Genomic DNA, 8,647 nt, shown 5'->3' with positions numbered 1-8,647 from the left:
GGGGGGGGGGGGGGGGCACTTCCGGTGAGGGCATGCCAGGAGGGCCCTACCTCCAGAACCAACCCCCAGGAGAGGCTGGAAGCTGGCTGTGACAAACAGCCAAGAATGTTCCTGTCACCTCACACAGCACTCTTACTTCATGCACCCGAATCCCCTTGCATGGGGGTGAGGGGAATTCAGGAGAACCAAGTGTGAAATGTGAACAGTGCCCCTGGAGACGTGCAACATAGAGGCCAGGAATTCAGAGACGTGGTAACTCAGGGTACATCACAGCTTTGCTCCTCCCGAATGCCACTAATCCCAGGAGAGCTCCCTGGAGAGCCGATATTTGTAGGTTTCCCCCCCACAACCTATGGCTGCAAAATACAACATTCATCAAAGGAACCACTGCAATCAAATCTCTAAGTGTTTTCTGAGGATCCACCATGAACCCTAACTTACTATCTCAGGTACTACCGGGCATGAAAGTGACTCATGACATCTGCTCCTCCTGAGCTTATATTTCAGACTGGAATATATACCTGCACATTGAACAGGAGATTACATACACTGTATGTAAACAGGTTACATGTTATAGATCTAACATATATTATATATAACAGAAAATTATATATAGGAGAAGTATGTATAAGACAGATTATATATATAATTAAATTTTATATAGTCTATAACAGAGGACTATATGTATATTCTATACATAATAAAGATTATGCATATTATTTTTTCTTTTATTTATTCAGTTGAGAGAAAGAGAGGGCATGCACAGGCAGGGGGAGGGCCAGAAGGAGAGGAAGAAGCAGGCTCCCTGCTGAGCAGAGTTCCCAACAGGGGGCTCCAACCAGGACCCCGGGATCAGGACCTGAGTCGAAGGCAGACACTTAACAACTGAGCCACCCAGGTGTCCCTTGATGCAAATTTTAAAAACAAGGGGAAGAAAGAAGAGACTAGGACAGAGAGACACCAGGGCTGGGCCTGTATGGCAGGATAACCATGAAAGCGGCAGCAAGCAGGTGACTGTGCAGGCCAAGGAGAGTGGGCTCCCATGAAACCAAACCTTTCGGCACCTTGATCTTGGACTTCCAGCCTCCAGAATGAAGAGACGATAATTTTATGTTGTTAAAGCCAACAGCAACAACAAAATAGGATTCTCTTAGAGGGCCAATTTTAAGACAAGATAAGATCATTGAAAACACATCTGGTAAGCTACCAAGGCAGAAGCCACTTGTTCTGGCATTAAGGCAGAGATCCCCACAACCGATACTGCTCTGGGACGAGCTGCCAAAGGAGGCCCAAGAGCACCAGGGTTGGACCTCCTGAAGATGGCAACCAAGGGAGGATCTCAGGCCCACACCATCGCTCCCAATTCATAGGAGGAAGCAGAATGGAGGTCACAGGAGTTGAGGTCAGCCATCCACTCCTGGAGTGAGTACCCTCATGACAGAGACAAGCAGCTGATGTCCTGTCCCAAGGCAGGGCTCTGGCCATGCAGACACGAGAGGGTGGTGGCATTTCTCCCCTTTCTAAGGGGGTGAAGATGCTGTTTGGTGCAGGAGTGCAATGGTAGTCAGCCCAACCCACTGCCTTGCCCCATGCCCCCGCCACACCCGGACTGACTCTGTTTCCCAGTTTTGTCTTTTACCTCTAGCAGCCCCTTCTAAATCTATAGTTTCTCAAAAAGCTTCCTTACTCTCAAATAACGCAAAACCGCCCCACCTCTCAGGATTCCCCCCCCCCCATCTCAACCAGCATCACCCACAGAGTCAGAGAGCACTGAAAACTAGAACAAACAGCAGAATACAAATAAGGGAATTCTACCCGATGGCCCCAAGTAACAGAGAGACGAGGAGGTCTGGAAGCGAGAGAAGGTAGAGAAGATGTGAGCTCAATACATGAGTAGAAATGCCACTGGACGTGTAACAGCTCGCCCTGTTACATGACATCACAGAATTTATAAAGCCCTTCGTACATCCTACCTCCCATGTCCTCCCTACAATCCTTTATTTGTGGTCCCACAACCGTTAAACAGTGGAGCTGGGATGCCTTTGGTCTGAAAAAACTGAGCATTAACACTTCTCAAAAATCTCTTATTAATACCAGAATGTGTGTATAATTCATCTCTTCCCATTAAATGAATGGCAGTAAAAACCCCTGTTATCCTTCCTCACATTTAGGAAATTACATAATAATGAAAGAATTATAATTAAGGCAAGGTCAACTCCAACCTCTGACTGCAGCTGCTGTAAACATACTACCCCATCTATCCGGGAGATCGATAAGCAACCCGTACATCCCAGTATTCCAGAGCCCTCTCCAATAGGAAGTCACAAGGTAGCCTCCACCCCCTGCCTCGATTTAAGCCCATTTCCTCCAGACCGCTGCTCTATAGACCATATAATGACCCACTGTTCATAACACCCTCGCCTACTCCTCATTTTAAAAAGTCTAAGTTTAGTTTTGTAATCTTAGTCATAAGCACAGTGTTTTTCACACTAGCTTCTTAAATCAGCACTGCTGTACTCCACATCTTCAACGCTTTGCTGAACAGACAGGAAAAGACAAAGGAAAAAAGGCAGTCCGTGTTCACTCGGCATATCCTCCGCATTTTGCGTCCCATCTGCAGCTGGCCACGAGGGAAGACTTGTTAAGCGAAAGTGGAAATATGGCATTCTCTCTTTGTGACCTGTCCTCGAAGGCAGGCGGCATCAAGAACAAAGCATCAGTCTCTTTAACCCCCCACTTCCCATCTCAGAGAAAAGGGGGGGGGCAGGGCAGGTGAAACCCAGCGCACCCAAAGCCAGCTAGCAGATGGTGGGCCAGAGGGCACCAGGGAGCTGAGATGCTTCTCACAACAGGTGGGTAATCGGAAGGATGACGAGGGCAAGAAGGCTTCCTCGAGCTTGGAGCACTGAGAGCCTTTCCTTTAATTTACTATGATCCTTATCATTCAGGTATGCTCACTTTGGGAAAACTGACCAAGATCCAACATGATTTGTGCTCTTTATACTTCGGTAAAAAGATTTTTTTTTTTTTTAATACTCCTTACTTAGCAAATCTTAAAAGAGAAAATTCTCCAAGTCAAGTTCTACTTTCTCCTATGACAGGAGAAGAAGATCGCCTCGTTACTTCTTAACAGTGAAAATGGAGAAACAAAGAATTCCTTATGGTTGGCTACATGGTACAAAAACAGGATAGAGAACAGAGATCCGGCCAACCACAGCGTCGGATAAAGATGCGGAACAGCAATGGGGACAGTAAAGAGTAGGGACTCCGAAACAAACCCTCAAGAACACAGTGAAAAGTATTCATGCTGACCCACAACTTCAGGGGAAAAGAGCATTTAGTAGTGGGTAAAAGGAGTGAGCTGTGATTTCCTTTTTCAGGACAATAAAGACAGATTTTAATTTTAGAGCCTTAATCATCTGATAGATAATTGCCAGCTACCAGACTAAGGGAAAAAAATGGTTAACAGCTTACTTAAGACCTAACATATGCCAGGTACGGTTCCAAGCTCTTCATAGCATTTCAGGCTCACAATGAAATTTGAGGTGGAGATTTTATTGCCCCCATTTTACAGATGAGAAAGCTAATAAGGTTCAGAAAATTTACAAAAGAGCATACATATAATAAACAGTTCAGAGAGAAAAGATCTGAATCAGATCAAATTCCAAAGATGATGCCCCTCCTAGTACACTACCCGGGACTGTCAGGCAGCTTGGAAGAAAGTTCTTGAACAACAGGACAGAGAAACTCTGAAGTAACAACTAGGTGAAGAAGAACAGAGAGAGTTATAGAGAGGCTTGCCTAAAGAAGGCGGCAAATCTCTCAGAACGAAGCCCTGAACCTAACAACTAATAATTTTTGATTTCTGAACGCTAAGAATTGTAGAGCTAACAGGGACCTTGAGGATCAACTCACTTTCCATGGAAAAAAAGAAAAAGGAGTAAATAACATTTCAACACATTTCCCCCCACCTCTCTTTTTCATTCAACATTTGTCAATAAATGTTTGCTGGGTGCCTCCTGTGTTTTAGGGCATCATTAACATTCTAATCAACCATCTCCTCTAACTTTCCACCTAAAAGACCTAAATAATGCACACGGGTACACGGTTATTCTTTCTTTCTTCAACATGCCCAGATAGATTTACCAGAAAGTGCATTAACTATTGTTAACAAAGCATCGAATATAAGCTCCAAGTCCCAGGAAACGTGAAAATTCTATAGAAATTTTCATAGGGGGGCATCTGGCTGACTCAGTCGGAAGAGCACGCAACTCTTGATCTTGGGGCCAGGCGTTTGAGCCCCATGTTGGGTGTAGAGATCCCTTAAATAAACTTTACAAAAAAAAAAAAAAAAAAACAGAAAAGAAATTTTCAGGGCACCTGGGTGGCTTAGTCAGTTGAATGACCGACTCTTGGTTTCGGCTCAGGTCTGATCTCAGGGTCTTGAGACTGATACCCACGTTGGGCTTCAGGCTCAGCAGAGAGTCTGCTTGAGATTCTTTCTCCCTGCCCCTCCCACCACTTGCTCTCTCTCTCTAAATAATAAAATCTTAAAAATTAAAAAATAACTAGAGAAAAAGAAATGTTCATGCTAAAAAAAAAAAAAAAAAATCTTGGTACCATCACAGCCTTCCGAGAGTCTTTTACTTCAGTCAAGCAAGGACTATGTGTAGGACCCTGTCCCAGAATTAATCACGCTCCACTGACAGTCATTTGTATTAACAAGATTTGTAATGTTTTAACGTATGATTTTGATGAGAGCAAGAACTTCCAGGCTTTTCCAGAGGCCTCCTTGGGGACTAAATTAGGTTTAATTTTCTTAATTACGGAAAAAAGGAATTGAATTTAATTCCAAATTGCTTAGACTTTACAGTTCCAGGGAGGATGATCTCGATCTCTCTCTCTTTCTCTCTTTCACACACACGCACGAATAACATGGTATTTGCAAAACTCCAAAATTATTCAGAGTCTCCTGATTTAAACACAGGAAAATAGCTAGCAAAATTAAATTTACCACTTAGACATCCATCCAGCAAATGAAAAATCAGCACCATCATTAAACAAAATAATAGGCTCATTTCCTCCAAACCATATCTCTACTACCTTTTTCTCTTCAGTTGTGAAAGCTTCTTTGACCCTGACAGTTTCATTAATACAAGTTTATATTTCCCTAGATTTATTTAAGGTAGGGATGCCTGGCTGGCTCAGTAGGTAGAGCATCTGACTCTTGATCTCAGGGTCGTGAGTTTGAGCCCCATGTCAAGTATAGAGATTACTTCTAAAAATTAGTAAAACTCCCTCTCCCTCTGCCCTTCTCCCTGCTTGCATGCGCACGCACACTCGCTCTCTAAAATTTAAAAAATAAAAATTTTTTAAAGTTTATTTAAGGTGGATTTTTTTGTTATTTTCAGTATGGATCCTCTAAACATTAAAAATATTTATTTATAAGTAGCTAATGAAAATGTTTTTAAACTTTATTCTTAAAATCTTCATAATACAGAGCATCTACAAAAACATTTACAACTAACATTACACTTACTGGTGAAGACTGAATAATTTCTACCTAAGACCAAGCCAACATTTTCTTGGAGGCACTAGCCAATGTGATAAGGCAGGAAAAATTGGTTAGGTAACCTAGCCAGGATTCAAACATGGGACTCACAGTCTGTCATAGGCTCTGAGGCAGAAGCTCCATGAAGAAGCAACTGATAAAAAGGCTTCTTTCATTTTTTTGATTCACTCAGTTGCAGGAACATAGCAAACATCTAAATGAAGATATCCAATTAGAAGCTAATAACACTAGACCCATTAGAGAGGTCCCACCTAGAGGTGTATTAACTGGGCGGAAATGGAGATATACAAATGGTAGTTGAAAGCAGGGGCAAAAATATGATTATCCTAAAAGGATAAAGAGGACCGGGGATGGTCCCCTAAGGAGAATGTCATCTTATGACAGTGGGAAGAAGATGGGAGAAACCAAAGGGCAACAGGAAAGGAATGACGAACAAAGAAGGAAGAAAGACAAGAGAAAGGGGCTAGGCCAGAAGCCAATGGCTGCAGATGCTTCAAGAAAGAGAAGAGAGACAAGAGTGTTCAAGGAAACAGAGCTGCTCTAAGAAAAATGTACACAAGAACAATCTCTTGGGCAAAATTTCTTTTTCTGAGTATAACTCATATCTGGCATAGTTCTTTTTTAAAGAAGCTAAGTCTTTCTATTCTTAAACTTCTTTGTTATCTGTAAACCTGAAACACTTGCTTTGCTTCTACTCTGGATTTCAGAACCAAAGCGTTATACCAACTACAAGATGAGGGAATATCATAAAAAAGATATTTTTAAGCCACTGATATTATAGACCACAGATAAAATATAACTTTATGCTTTTGAGCAACATTATCTTTTTCACTGATGCCCTGGAAGAGAAGCCAGCTGCCCTCCAGGAATTAAGAGTATAAAACGTAGGGGCACCTAGGTGGCTCAGTTGATTAAGCATCTGACTCTTGATCTCAGCTCGGGTCTTCATCTTAGGGTCATGAGTTCAAGCCCCTCGTTGGGCTCCATGCTGGGTATGGAGCCTACTTAATAAAAATAAAAAATAAAATCAAATAAAAAGTATAAAACTTAACCATGGCTCCTAAAAGATCACAGAAGTGGCCCAGTGGTAACACCACAAAACTTGATCTCCCTGGGCTTCCTTCCAACAGGGCTTCGGGCTGCAGAGGTCCTGAGGTCATCACTGTGGCAATGAATAGACCCAGCTGTATTAGCCTATTCCCAGTATCCAGGAAGGGAGCCCTAAGACCTGGGAACAAGGAAAATCAAAAGCAGTCTGACCAGATGTGTTTAATGTACAATATGGCAGTCACACATGCAAGGCACGATCACAGCCAATACAGAGAGAAAATGCAAATAAGCTATGGTCCTGGAATCTCAAACTACAATAACTTAACACATAGTTGTTTTCTGTAAAAAGACAGGAAATATTAGACCAAAATTATTTTAGTCTATATACAACACAAATGTTTAAAAAAAAAAAAAGTCTCCTGGCTCTCTGCTCCTTCCCATTTGACAGACACCTGCAGCTTCTGGTGCTGTGCCAGCTGCATCCCCAAGACGTGACAGTGAAGGTCGGAATAAATGGATTTGGCTGTATCGGGCTGCTTTTAACTCTGGCAAAGTGGATACTGTTGCCATCAATGACCCCTTCGTTGCCCTGAACTACATAGTCTACATGTTCCAGTATGATTCCAACCACAGCAAATTCAACAGCACAGTCAAGGCTGAGAACAGGAAAGCTGTCATCAATGGAAAGCCCATCTCCATCTTCCAAAAGCGAGATTCCCACCAACATCAAACAGGGGTGATGCTGGTGCTATCTTGTGGAGTCCACTGAGGGCTTCACCACCAGGGAGAAAGATGGGGCTCACTTGAAGGGTGGGGCCGAGAGGGTCATCATCTCTGCCCCTTCTGCTACTGCCCCATGTTTATGATGGGTGTGAACCATGAGAAGTATGACAACTCCCTCAAGATTGTCAGCAAGGGCTCCTGCACCACCAACTGCTTGGCCCCTCTGGCCAAGGTTATCTATGACAACTATGGCATTGTGGAGGGACTCATGACCACAGTCTATGCCATCGCTGCCACCCAGGAGACTGTGGACAGCCCCTCTGGGAAGCTGTGACATGACAGCTGAGGGGCTGCCCAGAACATCATCCTTGCTTCTAGTGGCACCACTTAGGGATGGCTGTAGACAAGGCCATCCCTAAGCTGAATGGGAGCTGGCATGGCCTTCAGTGTCCCCACCACCAACACGTCAGTCGTGGATCTGACCTGCCCCTGGAAGAAAGCTGCTAACTGCAAAGACATGTGGTGAAGCAGGCACTAGGGGGCCCCTTTAAGGACATCCTGGGCTCCACCAGGGACCAGGTTGTCTCCTGTGACTTTAACAGTGACACCCACTCTTCCAGCTTTGATGCTGGGGCTGGCATTGCCCTCAACGACCACTGTGTCAAGCTCATTTTCTGGTAGGACAATGAATTTGGCTACAGCAACTGGGTAGTGGACCATACTTGCGAGGGCAAGAGGAAGAAAGAGGCCCTCAGATGCTGCTAGGGAGTCCTTGCCCCAACTCATCCCCCAACACACTGAGAATCCCCTGCTTCCACACAGGTTCCACTCCAGACTCCCCAAACAAGGCGAGGGGCTTGGGGAGCCCTACCTTGTCATGTACCATCAATAAAGTATATTATACCCCCCCCAAAAAAAGTCTCCTGCATTAAGCCCCACTTTGGCTCCTCTGCACTCAGGGGGACACTGCTTGAGATTCTCCCTCTCCCTCTGCCCCTCCCCACTCACCCCCCACCCATGCGCGTGCATGCACTCTCTCTCAAATAAATCTTTAAAAAACAAACAACAATTGATAGGACAATTAAGTCACACTTTTAATCAACTAACTTAATTAGCAGGGAGACGTATTTATGAAAGTGCATTTTCACAGTGGGATGTGGGGCACACCATCAAAGGGGTGAATATACTAGAAGGCATCCTGTGAATACCAATTGTGTGGCATTTCATGAAAATTCTCAGCCATATATAACAAAGAAGTAACAATACTCAGGGAGGACAAAGACCCTCATGGGAGCTCATTCT

The 8,647-nt window shown here is 43.9% G+C and overlaps 1 pseudogene; it reads left to right on the top strand.

Moving 5' to 3' along the window:
• The first annotated feature begins 7,147 nt into the window (after positions 1-7,147).
• On the top strand, positions 7,148-8,343 carry LOC103660909 (annotated as a pseudogene).
• The last annotated feature ends 304 nt before the right edge of the window (positions 8,344-8,647 follow it).

The sequence above is a fragment of the Ursus maritimus genome, unplaced genomic scaffold, assembly GCF_017311325.1.
Source record: "Ursus maritimus isolate PB19 unplaced genomic scaffold, ASM1731132v1 scaffold_13, whole genome shotgun sequence".
NCBI lineage: Eukaryota > Metazoa > Chordata > Mammalia > Carnivora > Ursidae > Ursus > Ursus maritimus.
Note: the sequence above shows the minus strand (reverse complement) of the source record. Positions and strands in the feature narration are given on the sequence as shown.